At 43.0% G+C, this 22,274-nt stretch overlaps 1 long non-coding RNA gene across 1 annotated transcript; it reads left to right on the plus strand.

Moving 5' to 3' along the window:
- Positions 1-258: 258 nt before the first annotated feature.
- On the plus strand, positions 259-14,348 carry LOC108310705. Its single transcript, XR_001827878.2, has 3 exons — positions 259-270; positions 11,734-11,738; positions 14,036-14,348. It is a non-coding gene; the product is annotated as an uncharacterized LOC108310705 (long non-coding RNA).
- Positions 14,349-22,274: the final 7,926 nt, after the last annotated feature.

Below are 22,274 nucleotides of genomic sequence, written 5' to 3' on the forward strand. Positions count from 1 at the left end.
CTATTAAAAGTACAAAAATTAGCTGGGCATGGTGGCGTGTGCCTGTGATCCCAGCTACTCAGGAGGCTGAGGCAGGAGAATTGCTTGAACCCAGAAGGCAGAGGTTGCAGTGAGCCAAGCTTATGCCGTTGCACTCCAGCCTGGCGACAGAGCAAGACTTCATCTCAAAAAAAAAAAAAAAAAAAATTTAGGCTAGGGCCAGGCGCAGTAGCGCATGCCTGTAATCCCAACACTTTGGGAAGCCAAGGTGGGTAGATCATGAGGTCAGGAGTTCGAGACGAGCCTGACCAACCTGGTGAAACACCGTCTCTGCTAAAATTCCAAAAATAAGCTGGGCTTGGTGGCGCACACCTGTAATCCCAGCTACTCAGGAGGCTGAGACAAGAGAGTCACTTGAACCCAAGAGGCAGAGGTCGCAGTGAGCGGAGATTGCACCACTGCACTCCAGCCTGGGCAACAGAGCAAGACTCTATCTCAATAGAGGAAAAAAAAAAAAGCTTAGTCTAAATTGTTCACAAAAGAAAGGTCTCAGTGTCCTCCAGCTTTCATGCACAAAGGTGGCGTTTCCACCTTCTTGGAACTATCATCTGAAGAGCAGACTCAGGCACTGTCTTTTCATATTGACTCCTGCTCTGCATGTCATCATCTTTTAGAGAATGCACCCAGAACAACAAAAGACTATTTGCAGTTCTAATGGTTTTCCCACTGACCTTTGACCATGTAGACAACACTCTGTTTTCTCTACCCCAAAATGTGTCTGTGCATAATGCTCTGTGACTCGCCTCATCTTTGAGTTGCGTGAATTAGGGATTAGAGCCTCGCTGGATGCGGCTGCCCTTTTCAGGTTGTTTCAGATCTGCAGGGATGTATTCGCCCCATTTTATGTCACTTTGCCTTTGCAAATTTTACCTCAACTTCTTTTTAAAAAAATTTTTTTTAACTTACAGAATATAATCAGAGCAAAGCTTCAGAGCTGTGGGGCAGGGAAGACTAATTGGTGCTTAAACCGCTTTGAAGCTTTTAATCCAAGGGCAGTAGCATCTCCATAAACGTTGGCAGTATCCAAGGGCCTGATTTCACCCAAGAATATGATTTCTGCAGTTTGCAAGTTGTTTTCTAATTGCAGGATGTGAAGAACTGTCGGCTAGAGTCTAGATTGATTCCGCTGAGAGCCCAGAGACACAAATCTATATTTACTTGCCCTCTTCGCTTCATGTTTAGATGGTCACAGATTTCACCTCTACGGTATTTCAAAAACACTGTTTCCCCTGTGGTCTCCACCCCTTCATGACCATCCATGTGTCCTCTCACTAAATGTAACCAATTTCTGTATCTTTTTGTGCTTCAAGGTATCTCACAATCAGTTGTCTAGATAAACCTCACATTTAAAATGCTGTAAAAGGCCAGAGAGAAGCTTGCTTTCTTCTTGAATCTGATTACATAAAATTCTCAACCATGTAGCTTTTTACTTTGCACTACCCACAGCAGCATGAATGTGTATCTCAGAAAATGCAAAAATAATAATATTTGCCAAACTCACTAAGGTAATTATTTCTGCTTTATAAATAACAATATTTCACAAATATAAAATGCCTTCACATCAAAGTCACTCTGTGTTTAAAAAATCGAGGCTGATATCTCTGTGTCCCTGTCTGAATAGCCAGATGCAGTCCCCTGAGAAGTGGCAGAGAAGGAAAGAGAAGCAACATTTACTGAGTCTCTCGTGTGTTCTTACATGTTCAACCCCGTTTAATCCTCACAATAACCCAGAAGTTGGTGTTATTACTTTCCTATTACAGAGGAGTGACTGAGGCTCAGAGAGGTTCTGTACCTTGCCCCAAGTCATTCCTGCTAGCAGAGACTAGATTTGAACCCACTTTTGGCTCCCTGCAAGGGGTGTCCCGTGTGAGAGATAAAGAAAAGTCCCTGGGGACCCATCACCTCGAGCAGTAGCCCAACTTCCTGCTGAAAATTCTAGCAGGTGGCCTAGAAATAGGAGAATTAAGCAAGTCAGAGAGAAAGAGAAACATCCATGAAAGAGGTGACAATGAACTGTCTTCAGAATGACTCAACCTTGGTTCTCAAAGGGCATCTGCTTGTGCCTCAGTGTCATTGGTAGGACACAGAGAACTCCTGAAGGGGTGTGGCCAGATGGCACTAGGACTTCAGAATACGGCAAGGCAGGAAAATACACACAGCATGTCCAGTCCAAACTGGAGTAAGAGACTTGAACCCTTGGAAAGCCAACTTGAGTGGTGTCCTAAGGTGTGTTAAGGTCACAGTGGATCCATGGACAGAAGATGGCAGAAGGTCTTTCTGGAGGAGTCCAGAAAAGAGGCCTTAGGGTCAGAGAAGAGGCCAAGATTCAGGGGCAGAACAATGGTATTCAGAAAGTCAGAATACAAGCTCAGGAGAGAGGCGGCCTGGACGAGCCCTGTGGGAATAGCAGTGTATTAGGCCCTTTTCACGCTGCTGATAAGACGAACCCGAGACTGAGAAATTTACAAAAGAATGAGGTTTAATGGATTTACAGCTGCACATGTCCAGGGAAGCCTCACAAGCATGGTGGAAGGCAAGGAGGAGCCACTCACATCTTACATGGATGGCGGCAGGCAAAGAGGGAGCTTGTCCAGGGAAACTCCCATTTTTAAAACTGTCAGCTGTCATGAGACTTATTCGCTATCACAAGAACAACGTGGAAAAGACCCAACCCCATGATTCAGTTACCTCCCACTGGGTCCCTCCTACAACACATAGAAATGCCAGATGAGATTTGGGTGGGGACACAGCTAAACCATATCAAGCAGTTACCCAGCTGCAGGACTAAGAAGGAAGGGTGGGCAAGGGTGCAGGGCTGGGAGCTTCTTTTCCCACCCCCATCCCCTAGCATGGCCAGTGTCATCTCAGAACTTAAGCAGGACCAAGACCTTTGGTACCATACCTGGCCCTCTTCACTGAGTGTCTCCAAGGAGGCAGGGCCTGACCAGAGTCCTCAGGACCTGTGTGGAAAGGCCCTGAGCTAGTGAAAAATGCACCAGTTGACAAACAGATGGCAAATTAGCAAAGACATAGAAATTTCCTGTAACCAAAAACAAGTAAGAGTCTGAAACTGAAAACTGAGGCTTTTTCCTTTGGAAAAGACGTCCCAGCAATGACTTTTTTCCATAACTGGAGGTTAAAGATGTGGGCTGGCAGGGAAGGGGATGCTTCCAGGGCTGGCCCTGCTCAATGTGGTTACAAAGCACAGCTGCTATTTGAAGCTTGGGGAGAATTTTGGTGCATTAGGCCAAATGCAGTGACTCATGCCTATAATCCCAGCACTTTGGGAGGCCAAAGTGGGAGGACTGGTTAAAGCCAGGAATTGGAAACCAGCTTGAGCAACATTACCAGATCTCTTCTTTACACAAAATTTAAAACTTAGCTGGATGTGTTGATGTGTGCCTCTTGTTCCAGCTGTGAGGCAAAAAGATCACTTGAGCCCAGGGGTTTGAGGCTGCAGCAAACTATGATCACACCACTGCTCTTCAGCCTGGGTGACAGAGTGAGACCCCCATCCCTAAAAATTAAATAATTAAAAACAATTGGTTCATCAAATTGAGAGGGTGCAGCAAGCCATGATCACACTATTGGATTGCAGCCTGGGTGACAGAGTAAGATCCCATCCCTAAAAAATTTTTTAAAACATGAAAAAAAAATGAGTGCATAAAATTTAGAGGATGAAGTGGATTCTAGATGTGTAAATAAAACGAATGGATGTGAGAGGCTGGAAAACACAGTGAATGTAAGGATAACATTGAGCAAAACAGCCTTTGGGGTGTGGGCTGCACCTCTGGAATTGGGGAAGGAGATGTACAAAGTGGGCTTGTGAGAGGGCAGGGATGGACTCTGAAAACACCCTTCTCACCCATCACATTCTGGCTGCAGGCTGGGCATAAATGTTCAGCTTGCCCCATGATGGAACAGAATCACTAGCTGGGTGAGCTAAACAGGCTTCTTTCACTGCTCTCCAGCAAGGTAGTGGCTTCCCAATTAAGCACTGCATCTGCTGAATCATGAGGTCTGAGCATCCCTCCAAGCAAAAGTGCAGACACTGCCCCTGCCACACTTATGTGTCCCAGAACTTTTGACAGGAGGAGATGACTTGGAGTGCTTCCTCAGACAATTTCTAGACAGAATGCAAAAATTTGCCTCATCAATATCTGACATTGCTTACATTCTACAGGCAAGCATGTATCTGGGATGTCTAGAAAATAAGAGGACTTCTCTGAGTTGCTTTAAAGGACAATTAATGCCTTCTCTGTCTCTGCTGTCTGACACTGAAACGTTATTTTCTCCATTTTGCTATATTATCCTCTTTTCTGATGTTTATCATTTTTTTGACTAGTATTTTTATTGATAAGAGGTGCTTTGGAATTTGCACACATGAAGAAATAAAGAGCTTTTTTCTTCTACATTTCTAATATTCAGCTGCTCTCTTAACTTTCTTGTCCAGATGTTTTGACTTTTAAATTCTCTAGACGGTTTCTTTTTCTTTCTTTCTTTCTTATTTATTTATTTATTTATTTATTGAGACCAAGTCTCATTCTGTCACCCAGGCCTAAGTACAATGGTACAATCTGGGCTCACTGCAACCTCCATCTCCTAGATTCAAGCAATTCTCCTGCCTCAGCCTCCTGAGTAGCTAGAACTACAGGCATATGCCACCAAGCCCAGCCAAATTTTGTATTTTTAGTAGACAGAGTTTCCCCATATTGGCCAGACTGGTCTTGAACTCCTGACCTCAGGTGATCTGCTGCCGAGCCTCTGCCTAGGATCTGCATATTATGTAGTCAGTTTTGTTCAGCATTTTTGAAAAATCCCCGCTCTCAGAGTTCTGAAGACATGACTCCACTGCCTGCTGGATTTTGATTCTGTGGAAGTCTGAAGCCAAGTCTGACTGGCTGCTTGTGGTCACCTGACTTTTTGTTTTTATTGCGGTCACCTGACTTTTTGTTTTTATTGCGGTTGTTGCTCTTGTTTACCTACTACTCCTGTTTGCTCTAGTTCCCTTCTTTGTGCCTAAAACATGCAAATGTCATGAAGCTAAGTCTCAGTATCACATTATTCTAACTAATTGGACTTTGTTTTAGTGAACCTTTTCAACCTAAGGTCAACTCTTTATTTAGCCCAAGGAAGTTTCTATTTGTTCAATGCTTCTTTTCCATGTGTTCTGTACTTTCTTACATGTACATGCCACTTCCTTAAACCGTGGATCTTTTTTCCTCCCATTATTTTCACTTCCTCATTTTTTTCATACCCTTGACTTTTATTTTTAGGTACTAGAGTTTCTCACATGCATCATCTACTTCACTGATCCAGTTTTCTGCAGCCTTGAATCTGTTGTTGCTGCTTCCATCTGGGATTTTAAATTCTGCTATTGTGCTTTTCTCATCTTCTCACATTCTTGCCTGATCTCGCTGTTGTTTCTCTGCCCGCTTGCCTTTCACAGGTGCGATATCTTTCTGCATGTTTTAAGGAACACATGGAAGAAAATTTGTAACATCTCTTCCTTTTTCATCAAAAGACATTTGCTCTAGTTTCTTTTGAAGTCCCTTGTTTCATTGATGATGCAGTTTGGCTGTGTCCCTGCCCAAATTCCATCTTGAATTGTAGCTCCCATAATTCCCACATGTTGTGGCAGGGAACTGGTGGGAGATATTTGGATCGTGGGTGCAGTTTCTCCCATACTGTTCTCATGCTAGTGAATAAGTTCCACAAGATCTGATGGTTTTATAAGGGGTTTCCCCTTTCACTTGGTTCTCATTCTCTCTCTTGCCTGTTGCCATGTAAGACGTGCCTTTCACCTTCTTCACCTTCCTCCACGATTGTGAGGCCTCCCCAGCCATGTGGAACTGTGAGTCCATTAAACCTTTTTTTCTTTATAAATTGCCCTGTCTCAGGTATGTCTTTACCAGCAGCATGAAAGTTAAGTCTCAGTGTTGCACTCTTTTAACTAATTGGCATTTGCTTCAATAAACGTTTTCAACCTGAAGGCTAACTCTTTCTTTAGCTCATGAGAGTTTTTATTTGTTAATGCTTCTTTCCCATGTGTTTTTCTCACATGTACTTGCCACATCTTTGAACTATGGGTCCTTTTTCCTTTTGTTGTTTTTACTTCCTCATCTTTTTCATACCCTTGACTTTTATTTTAATACAATTGACTAGTGATTTTCTCTACAATATTGCCTTGCCAAGCAATATTGGCAATAATTCTCTCTTTATTAATTCTTGTAAACACTGGTCACTGATTGTTTATTATCAGGAATCAAGATGGATCCTGACACATATTATTCGGATCCCTTCTAGCATCTTTTAGACTCAATAAAATTTAAAGATGCTTACAGAGATTTCGATAGCCAGGTCAGGTATGCAGCATCCTGCTGAGACTAAGGAGGGAAACTGATTGTATGAGTCTCTTCTCATACTGCTATAAAGAACTACCTGAGACTGGGTAATTTATAAAGAGGTTTAGTTGACTCACAGGTCCACATAGCTGGGGAGGAAACTTACAACGATTGCGGAAGGGGAAGGAAACTTACAAAGATTGCGGGAGGGGAAGGAAACTTACACTCATGGCGGAAGGCAAAGGGGAAGCAGGGTCTGTCTTACCTGGTGGCAGAAGAGAGAGAGCACGCAGGTGGAAGTGCCACAGTTTTAAACCATCAGATCTCGTGAGAACTCATTCACTATCACGAGAACAGCAAGGGGAAAATCGGCTCCCATAATTCAGTTACCTCTCACTGAGCCCCTCCCCTTACACGTGGGGATTACTATTCAAGATGAGATTTGGGTGGGGACACAGAGCCAAACCATATCGCTGAGTCAGCAGCTGTGGCAACACGGATAATGGCTCAGTCCAGAAAACTTTTTTCCATGTTTCTTCTGACATCAGCAATTAATATTAGTACATAATTTCCAAAATATCTCCATTTATCAAAAATGCATTGATTTAAGAAAATTATAGAATAGTACAAACCATACCATTATACTGCAAAGGAATGATACTGTACATATTATTTTGTAACTTGTTTTATTCACTTAATGGCATATGGGGTGCATCTTAGACACATTTTTATTAAGATACATGTAGGCCTTCTTCATTCCTTGTCACAGATGTATAGCATTCCATTAGATGATATCAAATTCATCAACCTCTTCCAGACCGATGGCGCTTAGGTTGCTTTAGTGCTAATTGGTTGGTTGGTTTTCTTTTGTTTTACTTGCAGTATAATTTAGTGGATTCCTTATCATTTTGATATTCCCTTAAAAAAAAAACTTTTTTGAGATGGAGACTCACTCTGTCGCCCAGGCTGGAGTAAGTAGAACGGCATGATCTCGGCACACTGCAAGCTCCGCCTCCTGGATTCAAGCAATTCTCATGCCTCAGCCTCCCAAGTAGCTGAGATTACAGACACGTGCCACCATGCCCAAGTAATTTTTGTATTTTTAGTAGAGACAGGATTTTACTATGTTGAACAGACTGTCTCAAACTCCTGACCTCTGCCCACCTTGGCCTCCCAAAGTGCTGGGATTACAGACATGAGTCACTGAAGCCAGCTTCCCTTAAATATTTTTGAATCACAAATTAAGTGTTTTACATAAATGTCTCCAATGTATTCATTTATATAAGAATTTTGTTTAATAATACTGTTAACAGTGGTTGCCTCTGGGACGTGAGGCCATGGAGCAGTCATGTGGAAGGCATGAGCTAATATATTTCACTTTCCATCCTTTGCTACTACCAGTTTTTACACCTAAGAGTAATGCTTTTCTAATTTTAATCAAAATATATAAATAGATAATGCTATAATAACATTTCCACAAAGACGGTCTTCTTCTTTCTTAGGGCTATGTCTCAGGAGATGTATCTAAAAGTTAGCTTACTGGGTTAAAGGGCACAGTCTTGAAAGTCTTGAAAGTGTTATACCCACTCTCGTGGTCTGGAGAGATCACAAAGGTTTAATGCTCTGCCAGTGGTTCATGCCATCAAGTAAAAATAGATATAAACATTGTACTACTCTGTTCTCACACTGCTATAAAGAACTGCCAAGACTGGGTAATTTATAAAGAAAAGAGGTTTAGTTGCCTTGACCTCTTCAGTCAGTTCTGCTGAAGAGGCCTTAGGAAACTTAGAATGATGGTAGAAGGGGAAACAGGTACATCTTACATGGCAGCAGGTGAGAGAGAGAGAGAGAGGAGACAAGAAAAGCGTGAAGAGGGAGAGAGAGTGGGAAAAACTATCATTTATAAAACCATCAGATCTCATGAGAATTCCTTCACTATCAGGAGAACAGCTTGGGGGAAACCACCCCTATGATCCAATCACTTCCCTCTCTCCACTTGTGGAGATTACAGATCCCTCCTTCAATACGCGGGGGTTACAATTCGAGATGAGATTTGGGTGAGGACACAGAGCTAACCCATATCAGCCATGTTCCATTGCATTGTGTCTAACAGTAAAAGCTCTGCTCACACAGCTAGTGTAAAGGATGTGGTCTTAAAATCCATTCAAAAAGACTCAACTGGTGGAAGTGCTAGAATGGGTCCTATGTGATTCAGCTCCATTCTTGCCTTCTTGCTGCTCTGGATCAAAAACCCAGAGACGAGGGACATTCTGTTCTTATGGGTGCCCAGAACAGAAGTGTTGTATTTGAGGATGGCAGATCGTCCTATAAAAGGAGTCCTGTTGAGACTTTGCTCAGAGTTCCCGCCTGTCTGTTGGAATTTTCTTTGTTCCACCCTTTTCTGTCCCTGATTTTGTGCTCCAGTGGGCCTTCACAGTAACCAGAGCCACAGCTTCTTTGCTCAGGCCCAAATGGGGAAAAATAAATGGTTGAGCTTTGTACTGCCTGGATCACCCCTAACTCAATCCCTGCAGCCAGGCTGCGCTTTGGCAGTTTGTTGATAACTGCTAACACAGGATAACTGTGATTGGTTGATGTCAATCAAGACACGCCCCTAAAGACCCAGAAGAGCCAATCCCAATCAAGCCTCAGCTGTGTCACAGTGAGAGGTCAACTGGCATGGCCAGGAGACACCTGCTTTGCCTAACACATCGATATTTTCTATGGTTGGAAAGGGAAAAAAAAACAATATGTACTGCACTAATATTGAGTACTAACTTAGGAGCTTTTATTATTTAATTTAATCCCAACAGTCCTTAGGGACAGGTCTTGCTATCCCTATTTCACAGATAAAACTTCAGCTCAGAGAGTATGAGTCATTTGTTTAAGGTCCCACAGCTAATATGCATCAAAGCTTATCTCACCGATTTCATACGCTGCTTGGCATAGCTTGTTAATGACCCTGAAGTCCATCCAAGCTGGGTCTGGAAAATACATTTTGGATCCTATTCTCCCGAGTTTTGTTGTTTAAAAGTAGAGTATTTGGAATACATATATGTGTGTCTGTGTGTGTGTGTGTGTGTGTGTGTGTGTGGTTTAGACTAGGATTGGAAGGAAAAATAAAGATTTGTTTTTGCCAGTTAAGCATCTTCTAACAGTTTAAATAATTGGTCTGTGTTATCAGATTGTGGCCTAAACTAGATCACAGGAATGAATCATAGCTGATGTAATGCACACATGTCTTAGTGGAGCTATTATGTGATATACAGGTGCAATGAATTTTACAATATGAAATAGAGCTCTACACTTGTCCCCGGTGAGCAATTACGGCATCATGAACTAGGCACTTGGATGCAGTTCAAAGAGCTGAGAACAAGTCATGAAAACGCAGGGAAAGTAAACTTTGGAGTTCCAGAGAGGTCACACATCTCCTCCCGGCCTTGTAGAGATGGGAAAACTGGTGGAGAAAACCTACAAGTCCAGACTTTCACTTTTCCCTTAAAAGAATAGGGGTTGTCTAGAGCTGTGTAACTTCTGAGATGGTGAGTCTTCCAGAAAATTTGCTCCCAGGGGACTTCATGGAAGGAGACATTGCCTTCAAACTTTGGCTTTTCAGTTCTGCTACTAGCATTTGGGATTGGACCAATGGCCCCTGATGGCAATTCTGGTTGGGCAGAGGAAGTGTGAGGGTGTGGTGGGCAGGTGGGTGGAGTTAGGAACCGGGGCAAAGGGACATAGACATGCAGGCTAATATGGTTGGTGGAGACCTTCCAGCAAGGGCAGCATTGCCTGCAGCGATATCAGAAAGCCAGGAAGAGAAGCTTTCTGCAAGCTTAATTCTTTTTGCTCAGGAAGTACTAAAGTTAGAACCTGTTGTCTTTGGGAAAAAAAAAAAAAAAAAAAAGATGTTATTTCACAGATCTGTACATGTAAACAACAAATAAGCAAAGACAAAACAAAACAAAAAAGATTTGAAGTCCTAAAACTTTGCTAAGATATGTTTTTCTTCCAAGAGACTACATGGAAATTTTGTTGTTGAAATAATGCATTGTGCTGAGCTTCACTTGAAATGCTTAAATACTTTCAAACCACTTCCAATTTTGCCTTTACCCAAACTAAGTGGTTACTTTCTAATGAGTGCTAAGCCCAGTATGTGTAAAGTGTGGTTTTGGCCAATAAAAGGGAAGGTAACACCATTTTAATAGTTTCTCAGAAGCAGTTAAAAAATGACACAATGAAGTTTAATAGGCTGAGGAAACATCACACCCCATCATTTAAAACTCAGCAATGCAAAAAATACCCAGGGGTGAAGAGAGGTGAGGGAGACTGCCAAAAGATTATTGCTTGAAGAATTGCCTTCCCTTGTACCGGCACCCACCCAGGGCAGTTGCCCAGGTTCAGGCAGGGATGACCACATTTTATATCACGTGATCCTCAGCCCACAAGCTGATTGGATCAGAGGAGGCCACGCCCTCAGAGGTGCATCCGAACGCTGATACAGCTCGCTGCAGGAGGCTCTACCCAGTTTTTGCAGCCACGTGCAAAATGAGACTGTAAGTGCTCTCATTCAAACAGCAGGCGAGGGCCTGGCCCAGCACATTGGGAGGCCGAGGCGGGCAGATCACAGGTCAGCAAATCGAGACCATCCTGGCTAACACAGCGAAAGCCCCCTCTACTAAAAATACAAAAAATTAACCTGACGTGGTGGCACGCTCCTGTAGTCCCAGCTACTGGGGAGGCTGAGGCCGGAGAATCGCTTGAATCCAGGAGGTGGAGGTTGCAGTGAGCCAAGATCGTGCCACTGCACTCCAGCCTGAGCAACAGAGTGTGACTAAGTCTCAAAAAAAAAAAAAAAGAAAAGAAAAAGGGAAAAGGCAAGTTTGGTTCTCTTCTTGCCCTTTCCTTCTAAGTTCTCATTTTCAGCATAAGGAGTTAGCTGACATAGCTGTGAACCCCGAATATCTGAGACAGATCTCAGTCAATTTAGGAAGTTTATTTTGCCGAAGTTACGGAGTGTACCTGTGTGACACAACCTCAGGAGGTCCTCATGACATGTGCCCAAGGTGGTCGGAGCATAGCTTCTGAGAAACTATTAAAATGTTATCACCGGTCAGGTGCAGTGGCTCACGCCTGTAATCCCAACACTTTGGGAGGCTAAGGCGGGCGGATCACAAGGTCAGGAGATTGAGACCATCCTGGCTAACACAGTGAAACCCCATCTCTACTAAAAATACCAAAAAATTAAAAAATTAGCCAGGCATGGTGGTACTTGCCTGAAATCCCAGCTACTTGCAAGGCTGAGGCAGGAGAATAGCTTAAACCCAGGAGGCAAAGGTTGCAGTGAGCAGAGATTGTGTCATTGTACTCAATCCTGGTGACTGAGTGAGACTCCATCTCAAAAAAAAAAAAAAAAAAAAAAAATGGTGTCACCTCCTCGTTTACCGTCCTAACCCATACTTTTCACAAACTGGCCTTTGCCTTCATGAATTCATTAGAGATTCATCATTCACCACTTACTTTGAGTAAAGGCAAAAATGGAAATGGTTTCAAGGTATTTAAGCATCTCAAGTGAAGCTCAGCACAACAAATTATTTTAACAACAAAATGTTAATATAATCTCTGCAGAGACATGAGGCATTAATCAACAGATGCAAGAAGAACATTGGTTTGGTACTGAAATTCCAGGCCATAGGTAGATAAGAGACAAATAGTTGCATTCTTCTGAGTTTCTGGTTAGCCTTTTCAAAGGAGGCAATCAGATACGAATTTATCTCAGTGAAGAGCAGGACGACTTTGAATAGACTGGAAGGCAGGTTTGCCCTAAGGTGTTCCCAGCTTGACTTATTTACCTTTCACTTAGTGATTTTGGGTCTCCAAGAGTTATTTTCCTTTCACATAAGGAAGTCACCGGGCACAGTTGTGCGTTCCTGTAGTCCCAGCTACTCGGAAGGCTGAGGTGGGAGGATCGCTTGAGCCCAGGAGTTCTGGACTGCAGTGAGCTATGCCAATCGGGTGTCTGTACTAAGTTCAGCATCGATACGGTGACCTCCCGGGAGCGGGGGACCACTAGGTTGCCTAAGGAGGGGTGAACCAGCCCAGGTCAGAAACAGAGCTGTCAAAACTCCCGTGCTGATCAGTAGTGGGATTGCGCCTGTGAATAGCCACTGCACTCCAGCCTGGGGAACATAGAGACCCTGTCTCTTTAAAAAAAAAAAAAAAAAAAAAAAGGAAGTCGCATGAGTAAGAAAGGATGTGACAGATCCCTTGGTCATTCATGTTTCTAACAGTGCCATTGATTTCCTCCTTTTTTAGAGCAAGTTCTGGATCTAGTGACACACTTACTGAATAAATGACAATGGGCCAAGATACTTCCATTTTTCTACTTTTTATTTCCGTGGCACTTTGTGTTGCCATGATATGTAAAAATAGATGTCAATTTTCAACACCTTCTCCTTCCTTTTATTAAAAAAAAAAAAAAAAAAGTTACTATGTTTCATCATGATTGGTTAAGAATTCTTGTTTTGTGTTTTGGCTTTCATTGGCTAAAGATTGAAACTGGGCCCGGTGCAGTGGCTCACGCCTGTAATCCTAGCACTTTGGGAGACCGAGTTGGGTTGGCCAGGCTGGTCTTGAACTCCTGACCTTCTTTCTAAGTCCTCATTTTCAGCATAAGTGTTAGCTGACATAGCTGTGAACCCTGAATATCTGAGGCAGATCTCAGTCAACTTAGGAAGCTTATTTAGGAGGAAGTTATTAGGAGGAGATCAGGAGTTCAAGACGAGCCTGGCCAACATGATGAAACTCCATCCCTACTAAAAATACAAAAAATTAGCCAGGCATGGTGGTGGGCACCTGTAATCCAAGCTACTAGGGAGGCTGAGATAGAAGAATCACTTGAACCCAGTAGGTGGAGGTTGCAGTGAGCTGAGATCACACCATTGCATTCTGCCTGGGCAACAAGAGCAAAACTCTGTCAAAAAAGAAAGATTGAAACTGACCACTGGACACAGTGGCTCAAAAATAAATAAATAATTAAAAACATTTTATCATTTTAAATTAGATTTATTTGTTTAATTATTTAATAAGTGACAGATTTACTAGACTCAAAACTTTAAATTGTTTAAGAATAAAATAGATGCAAAATTCTTCCTTCCTCCCCTGCTACCTTATCCTCTCTTTCCACCTTCTCCCCAAATAGATAACTATCGCTATCAATCCCTTAGATTCTCTTCCTGAAATTTTTAAATTTACATCTATAATCTGTTAAATTGTGAATTCAAAATATACATCCATATCCTAATCTTCAGTACTGGTGAATGTGACCTTATTGGGAAAAAGGGTGTTTCCAGATATCATTAAGTTATCTCAAGATGAGATCATTCTGCATTGAGGAGACACCCTAAATCCAATAGCAGCTGTTTGTTGTTGTTGTTTTCTTTTTTTGAGATGGAGTTTCACTCTTGGTGCCCAGGCTGAAGTACAATGGTGTGATCTTGGCTCACTGCAACCTCCATCTCCCAGGTACAAGCGATTCTCGTCTCAGCCTCCCAAGATTACAGGCATGTGCCACCACACCCAGCTAACTTTTTTGTATTTAGTAGAGAGGGGATTTCACCATGTTAGTCAGGCTGGTCTCAAACTCCTGACCTCAGGTTGTAGCAGGAGCGGCCACGGGAAAGGATCTCTCGGACACCAAATATAGGAGGAAGGAATTTATTTCAGCTAGGAGCAAGGTGGCATAGGTGCCTAACAGCCAAGCTCTTCTAACAAAGGGAGGTTCAGCCTTTACATAGGCTTATACTTTAGATGTTACACGTGGAAGAATCTTAGGTTCATAGTTTTAGGACTTACATGCCAAAAGGTCTCTGTTTACAGTTTTAGGAATCACATATGAAAGGGTTCCGGTTTACGGTTTTAGGACTTATATGTGAAAAGATCTCTGTTTACAGTTTCAGGAATTACATATGAAAGGGTTATGGTTTGGTTTTAAGTAAAAATAGTGCCTTCTTGGAAAGTTTTCCCCAAGGCCTAGCCTGTCACCTACAGGACGGTAAAACCGGAGGCGCCAGTCCGTCAACCTTTTCTTTTATTGAAATGCAGCATGATGGTTAAAGGGGAAGTTGATCTGAGAAGCCTGGGTCTCCCTCTTCAAGGTGATCCACCCACGTGGGCCTCCCAAAGTGCTGGAATTACAGACTTGAGCCACTGCGCCCGGCCAAGGTGTTCTTTTAAGAGAAGAGACAGCTAGAGACACAGAGAAGAGGGCAGAGATGGAGGTGATGCTGCCATACACCAAAGAAGGCCTAGAACTGCCAGACGCTGGAAGAGGCAAAGGGAGATTCTCCCTGGAACCTTCAGAAGGGGCCCACGTGGCCCTGCTCACAGATGATTTCGGACTTTGACCTGCAGAATTGCGAAAGCATAAAATTCAGTTGTTTTTAAGCCATCGTGTGTTTAGTAATTTGTTATCAAAGCCCTCAGGACAGAATACAACATGTAAGCAATGCAAGAATATACTTTTTTTTGGTGTGATTTTATCCTTAAAAGCCTTCACCTTTTAGTGAAGTTATCTCTTTAGAGAAACATAAGCAGGCCTCAAGGAGGTATGGGTCTTACTGAAGCAATGAACTTCATGACTGCCACAGCCCACTCTTGTCACCCCTGCCAGGAAGGGGTCTGAAGGCTGAACCGTATCTTTTCCAGGCACTGTGGCTGAGTGTCGCACCTGTCACAGATTCCAAGGGCCGCCTCCGAGAAGGGAGTACCTATGCCTGCTGCCAGTCCAAAGCTGTGAGAAAGTCTCCTTACTCCCCAGAGAAGGGCTGTACTCACTGACTTTCATTCACCATTTAACAGTAGTTCCTAGAAATTTGTTGTGTTACCTAGTCTGCTATCACAAAAATCCAAAGCCTGAATAGTTTTTAAACCATAGAAAAGTTGAAAGAAAAAATATTTTCCACTCCTTAATAATGTCAGGGCTTAATTACACACTTCTTGAATTGCAGCTTCAGGGAATTTCAAAACACATAATTTAGCCTTCTTCTACCGTATGAAATATTCTGTTGGAACAAACAAGATTGGGGCTACTATATCAAGTTCATCTTACCCAGAAGGTAGAAGCAATAATTCATACTTTCAGAGAGAGGGAGAGACACTTTGCCTAAAGTGGCCAATTTTAACTTCTACGGTTTCTAATTTTTAACGTTGGGGTTAAGGTCCAGTTAATGCTGAAAATAGATGTGTGTTGCCTGGAGCCAAAGGCAGAAAACTGTGAGCCTTGGGAATAGTGCCAGGCATTAACCCTTCCGTGGCAGGATAGTGGGAATGCAGTGAGGGGTAAATGAGAGGTCGAGGCAGTCAGAGCAGTGAAGAACCCCAGAACATTGGGGGTGTGGGGCCTCTTGGAAAGATAGCTATTTCTGAACTGGCACAGAAATACTCCAGTAGTTTAACAAGTAATGTGTCCTGGTGCATGTCGGCCAGGCACAGTTCTAGTGATATTAGTATACGCAACACAACCTACCCAACACTTGCATACCCGTCGTCCTGCCTGAATCTGGTACCAAAGATCTGAGTTCAGTGTTACCCATGACGCTGAAGGTTCCAGGACGCAAAATGACTCCACCAGCGTGGCCCTAGCAATAGGTTGTACTTGCAGGCCCTGAGCCCATGTTTTCAGATTTCAAATCCAGCCCTCTTTGCATTAAATAGCAGCTACTTTTTAAATGAGATTAAATCTTTCCAGCCTAGGCATACAACCAAGCCAGCTCCATTATGGGTGAGAGAACCAAGAAAGCCACACCAAAGCCAGAGGAGAAGCAGAGGGGGATCCGAGTCAAGGATGACATGGGAGTTGCCATGAGGACAAGTTTTTAAAACTGAGAAGGCTCAAAGCTGTATTATGGATGAGAACCCTAAAATCGTGACTGCGGAGTAGATAAGCTCTGAGTATAGACATCTTTTTCTTTCTTTCTTTCTTTCTTTTTTTGTTTTTTTTTAATTTTTTTTTTTTAAGACTCGGTTTCACCATGTTGGTCAGGCTGGTCTTGAACTCCGGACCTCAGATGATCCGCCCTCCTCAGCCTCCCAGAGTGCTGTGATTACAGGTGTGAGTCCCCGCGCCCAGCCTCTTTCTTTTTTTTTTTTTTTTTTGAGATGCTGTCTAGCTCCATCACCCAGACTAGAGTGCAGTGGTGATATCTCAGCTCACTGCATCCTTCCTCTACAGGTTCAAACAATTCTCCTGCCTCAGCCTCCCAAGTAGCTGGGATTATAAGCACCCGTCACCACACCTAGCTAATTTTTGCATTTTTAGTAGAAACAAGGTGTCACCATGTTGGCTAGGCTGGTCTTGAACTCCTGACCTCAAGTGATTGGCCCACTTTGACATCCCAAAGTGCTGGGATTACAGGTGTGACCCACTACACCCGGCCTAGACCTCTTCTCAGTGACTTACTTGATTGAGGTCTACATCAGAGTAATGAAAACATGGCTACTTTACCCAATAAGTAACAGAATGTGCTGACCCAAAATATCAAACAAAAATTGACAAACGGGGTTTATGTTAACATATGCATGGCATCAATAATAGGTTATAGTTTCTCTCTTTCAGGGGAAGGACAAGGCCAGCCTGACTCAAGCCTCTCCCTGGAGGCTAGCCTTGACCTCTCTGCAGCTGTGTGCCACTGAAGGTGTCTCCCAAGGCCAGGTCTGAGGAAAAACAGTGGCGCGGTGCTCTTGTGCCATGGCTGAGGTTTCTATCTCTTTCTACACACTCACAGGCAGGGGAAATGAGGTGTCTCTCTCTAAAACTCCAGTGGGTCAAGCCATTGCCAACGCCTGGTATATGCTGTGTGTGCACTTCTGTGTGCTGCATTTGCATAGTTTATTCCTGTTTTAAAGCTGAATAATGGATTCAGATTCTGAGCAATAGAAGCTCTACATAAATTATTAGCCAGGCTGGGCTCTGCTTTGTGCTCAGGTGAACCTTGCCCCACTTTTGTCTGTGGCTGCTGCTGCTCTAAAATGAGCCCAAGGCACAGCCTCTGCAGACTGAGACCCAGGGCTAGGCAGGGAGAGGGGGAGATTGGTTCAAACTACAGGATGTTTTTTTCCCAGTAGCCAAGGAAGGCATTGTCTGTGGAATGGTAAACAGCACAGGGGCTAGCATAGACTTCACTGAACCTGAACTTGAGTTTAAGGACTGTCGTGGGATGGGAGAAGGGCCCGGTGGTGTCACATGACAGCAAGCTGAAGGATGTCATCATGATGGTCACACATTTCATTTTGAACCAACCACATGCAAGTATTAAGGTCCTGCCTTGTGTTACATACCATGTTCAGGACTGCAGAGATCAAGTAGAAAGGGTCTCTATCTGAAAAAGCAAAGTAAATTAACAATATGTTATTAAAACTAATAAGAAAGCTAAGTAAGTTGTCAGACCCAAAATTAACAAGAAAGAGCCATTGGTGGAAATAATAATAAATCCAGGATTTGCTTCAAATTAATTGGGCAGGTGGAAAGGGATTACATGGAATAGAAAGGAAAGATTAGGTATGAGTTAGTGATTGTTGCGGTTTGGTTTGGGGTACGTAAGGATTCCTCACGCCCCCCCACAAATTGCAGATGCTTTTGAAACTTTCCACTATAAGAAATTTTATTTTTTAAAAACTACCCCATTCACAACAATAACAAGATTTATAAAAACACATTAAATTACATCTACCAAGTAATGCACTATGCATTTATAAAGAAATCTTCTGTACCACCTAACCAGAAGCTAAAAACCTAAAGAGAGAAACAGGATATTTCAGGATTTTTAATCAGGAGGACATCAATTTTGCCCTAATTAATCTATAAATTCAGTGCAATCCCAATGAAAATTCCTACCAAAATGTATTGCATTGGACTTGGTGGTTCTATGAAAAAGTAAATAAATAAATAAATAATTAAAAATAATTTATTATAACTAGCTGATTCTCGTTCATATGGAAAATATGAAAAAATAGTAATGAAAATTTAAAAACAAAAAGAATGAGAAGGAAACGACCTTATCAAAGCACAGTATAATGTAATAATTAAAATAATGTAAAATTAGAGCAAGAAAGGACATGCATTAATAGAACTAAATATAGAGATTTCAGAGGTAGGTAGATGTGCATATGAAAATCTAGGTTGATATAGAGACAGCATTTCAAATCTTTCCCTTTCTGATTTGGGACAAGTTCAGTTTTTAATGTGGGAAAAATAAACTTATATATATATGTATTTATATGTCAATACACTTATTTACCAATATATCTATGTCTGCATATCCTACTTCTATGTTTGTGTCATTGGGCAAAATTACATGATCGTCTTCATATGCTTATATTTTATATTTTTATACATTTTTATTTGAAAAATATGTAATTGATATTTGTTTATATATTGTATATAGAGAAATCCTACAAGACTTAATAGAGGTGAACAAAACATTTCCACCTGCATGGAGTTCACAGTACATATATATAAATGTAGACATATATACATGCATGCATATGTGTATATATTTGCTTACATATGTATGCAAATATACATTTGTATAGATGTGTGTCATGATTCAGATGTATTTGTGCCTCCAAAATTCACATGTTGGATCTTAAAGCCAAGGATGATGGTATTAAGAGGTGGGACCGTTGGACGATGATTAGTGTATTAGTCCATTCTCATGCTGCTATAAAGACATACCCGAAACTGGGTAATTTATAAAGGAAAGAGTTTAATGGACTCACAGTTCCACATGGCTGGGGAGGCTTCACAATCATTGCAGAAGGTGAAGGGAGAGCAAAGGCACATCTTACATGGCAGCAGGCAAGAGAGCACATGCAGAAGAACTGCCTTTATAAAACCATCAAATCTCACCAGACTTATTCACTATCATGAGAACAGCACTGCAAAGCCTGTCCCCATGATTTAATGACCATGCACTGGGTTCCTCCCATGACACATGGGGATTACGGGAGCTATAATTCAAGATGAAATTTGGGTGGGGACACAGCCAAACCATACCAGTTAGGCTCTGCCTTCATGGATGAGATCAGGGCCTTCTACAAGGGCTCCAGGAGTGAGCCCATCTCTTCCTCCTTTTTGCCTTTCCGCTTTCCACCAAATGAGGATGCAGCAACAATGGTCCATCTTTGAAGCAGAGAGCAGCCCTCACCAGACATGGAATCTTCCGGAGCCTTGATCTTGGACTTCCCAGACTCCACAACTATGAGAAATAAATTTCTATCATTTATAAGTTGCCCAACCTAATTGTTGTAACAGCCTGACTGACTAAGACAACGTATGTCTGTTAGCCAGGAAGGCATTTAGTTTTGAACTAAATATGCATATCTTTCTATGCATAATGGCAACCTGGACAGAGCCGTGGAGATACAAGAAGGTGAGTGGGGCAGGCTGAGGAAGGTTTCACGGAGAAAGACATCTGACTCTGGCTGCCTCAGCAAGGGGAGGACAGTCCAGCCCAGGCAGAGCAGCCCTGGGAGAGAGCCTGAGGCTCCTCAGGGTTAACAGGTGGTCACAGCCTTCTGCGGCAGCACAAAGGGGCCCATGGTGGGGAAACGCCAGCAGTGAAGGTGGAAAGAAATGGCAGAGCTGAGTCATGAATGTCAGGTGCGTCTTTTCCTACGCTTAACGGGGAGCCAGCGAAGGTTGTAGAAAGTAGGATGGTAGGGAGACATGAGTAGATGGGTGCTAGAAGGACCTCTCCGGGGGACACCTTGGAGACGTGGGCACCAGAGATAAGCATATGCATCTGGAAGCCAAAGGAGTGGGCCTGGAAGTCCAGGTGAGATGCCCAGCCTGCCACCTGGCAGGGTAGAATCTGCCAGTGCCTTGATCTTCGGACTTCCCAGCTTCCAGAACTGTGAGAAATAAATTTCTATTATTTATAAATTGCCCAGACTAATTGTTGTAACAGTCTGAACTAAGACAACATGTATATTAGCTAGGAACGCATTTAATTTTGAACTAAATATGCATATATTTGTATGCATAATGGCAACCTGAAGAGAGCCAGGAATTGCCCATCCCCTGTCCAGGCCAAGGTCACCCGGACAGGGCTTCACAATGCTTTAACCTGTGAGAGCGTCTTTATGGAGGTAGACACACTTGCTTGAAGGCAGCGTCGCTTGCTCAGCCCCGGACATCCAGGCCTGGGCTAGGAGGGGCTGAGGAGCCAGCTGCCCACAGGTTCCATCTGATCAGGAGGTAGTGGCAGGAGAGGCTCTGGCAGGGTGTACAACATTGGCCTTTCTGTTGTCCACCCCCACCAGACCACGAATGGATGGGAGGAGAATTTCCGATGACACATGTCTCACCAGGGGAATAAAGAACGTGCTCGTATTTTCTTAGAGCCCAGTAAGAACAACTGCACCTCACCTTCGTGGAGTGCTTCCTGTGTGCCAAGCACAGAGGCCCAGTGTATTATCTCACTTCATCCTCACATTAGCCAATATGCAACAGGTATATGGTCGTTACCTTTGTTTCTGAGGATGAAAAACAGGTTTGGTGCCACAGTGTGACCTGCTAAGGGTCACTCAGCTGGGCAATGGTAATACCAGGCTTTGATCCAGTCCTGTCTATCTCCAGGGTCCGTGACTTTGACTTTCACCCCCTATTGCCTCTTTTCAAGGTGATTTCAACTCATCTTTTACTTAGAAACATTTCTAGTTCTTTTATAACTAAAAGGGTTCTTAGGGAAATGCCATATCAATTAACTGTTCTTATGCCAAAGTCTTCAAACCATTTCTTATCCCTGTGACTCCAAAAGACATGGCCAGGGTTGTGAACTTGACTCTTGGGAGAAGACCCATATGCATGTTCTTCAGGTATCCACATGGCATGGGCATTTGTAGGCTCTATGGGCAGCCCTGCTGATGAGATGGAGGAGAAGAGAGAGGACAGGGCCAGAGGTGCTATAGACAAGAGATGGCAACGACTAGACACTTATTGACTGAGGAAACACTGGAACAAATATAATTATTTTCTGAATATCTTCTTCCTGTCTCCAGTATGCAATAAGATGTAAATCACCAGGTATCTTTGGGAACCATCTATGAGTTGGAAACGTTTGAGTATTGGAGAAAATTGAATGAATTCACTGGGGGAGAAATTGTCTCACTTTCACATATTTCCCAACCAGGACAAATACACTCAAAATAAACTTTCTTTCAGTGGCTGCCACAAAAAAGCTATAAAAATTTTTGGCACCATCATTACAGAAATAAATTTGCTTCTAAGAATAAAAAATATGAGTTAGAAGGAAAATCCTGATTGCTTAACAGATATTTTCAAACAAAAATAACAGAGCGTGGCCCTCCAAAGAAATGAGTTTATTCAGGATTAGGCAGAAGGGTTATAATCCAGATGTGCACGCTCTGACTACTCACAGGCATATCCGGGGAAGCTGAGGCAAAGGGAAACCTTTAAAGGCAAAAAGGAGAAGTATGTGAGGGTTTTGAAACAAAGGTTTACTGGTTACAGGGCTTATCACAGGTGGCAAAGTGTACACTGGCCAGTACTAGGAGAGGGTCTTCACTGGAGCGACCCCGGCTGCAAGCTTGAGGTGTTGTAAGGCTACTTGCAAGGCTGCAGTTAGGGCTGTCTGTTACTGGAAAGCTGTCATCATAGCAGCAGGCTTCACTGCAGGGTTGTGGTTTAGGAGAGTCTCTTGCAATAGTTCTTTTTTTTTTGAGATGGAGTTTCGCTCTTGTTACCCAGGCTGGAGTGCAATGGCGCGATCTTGGCTCACTGCAACCTCCGCCTCCTGGGTTCAGGCAATTCTCCTGCCTCAGCCTCCTGAGTAGCTGGGATTACAGGCATGCACCACCATGCCCAGCTAATTT

The sequence above is a fragment of the Cebus imitator genome, unplaced genomic scaffold (genome assembly GCF_001604975.1).
Source record: "Cebus imitator isolate Cc_AM_T3 unplaced genomic scaffold, Cebus_imitator-1.0 Scaffold106, whole genome shotgun sequence".
Lineage (NCBI taxonomy): Eukaryota > Metazoa > Chordata > Mammalia > Primates > Cebidae > Cebus > Cebus imitator.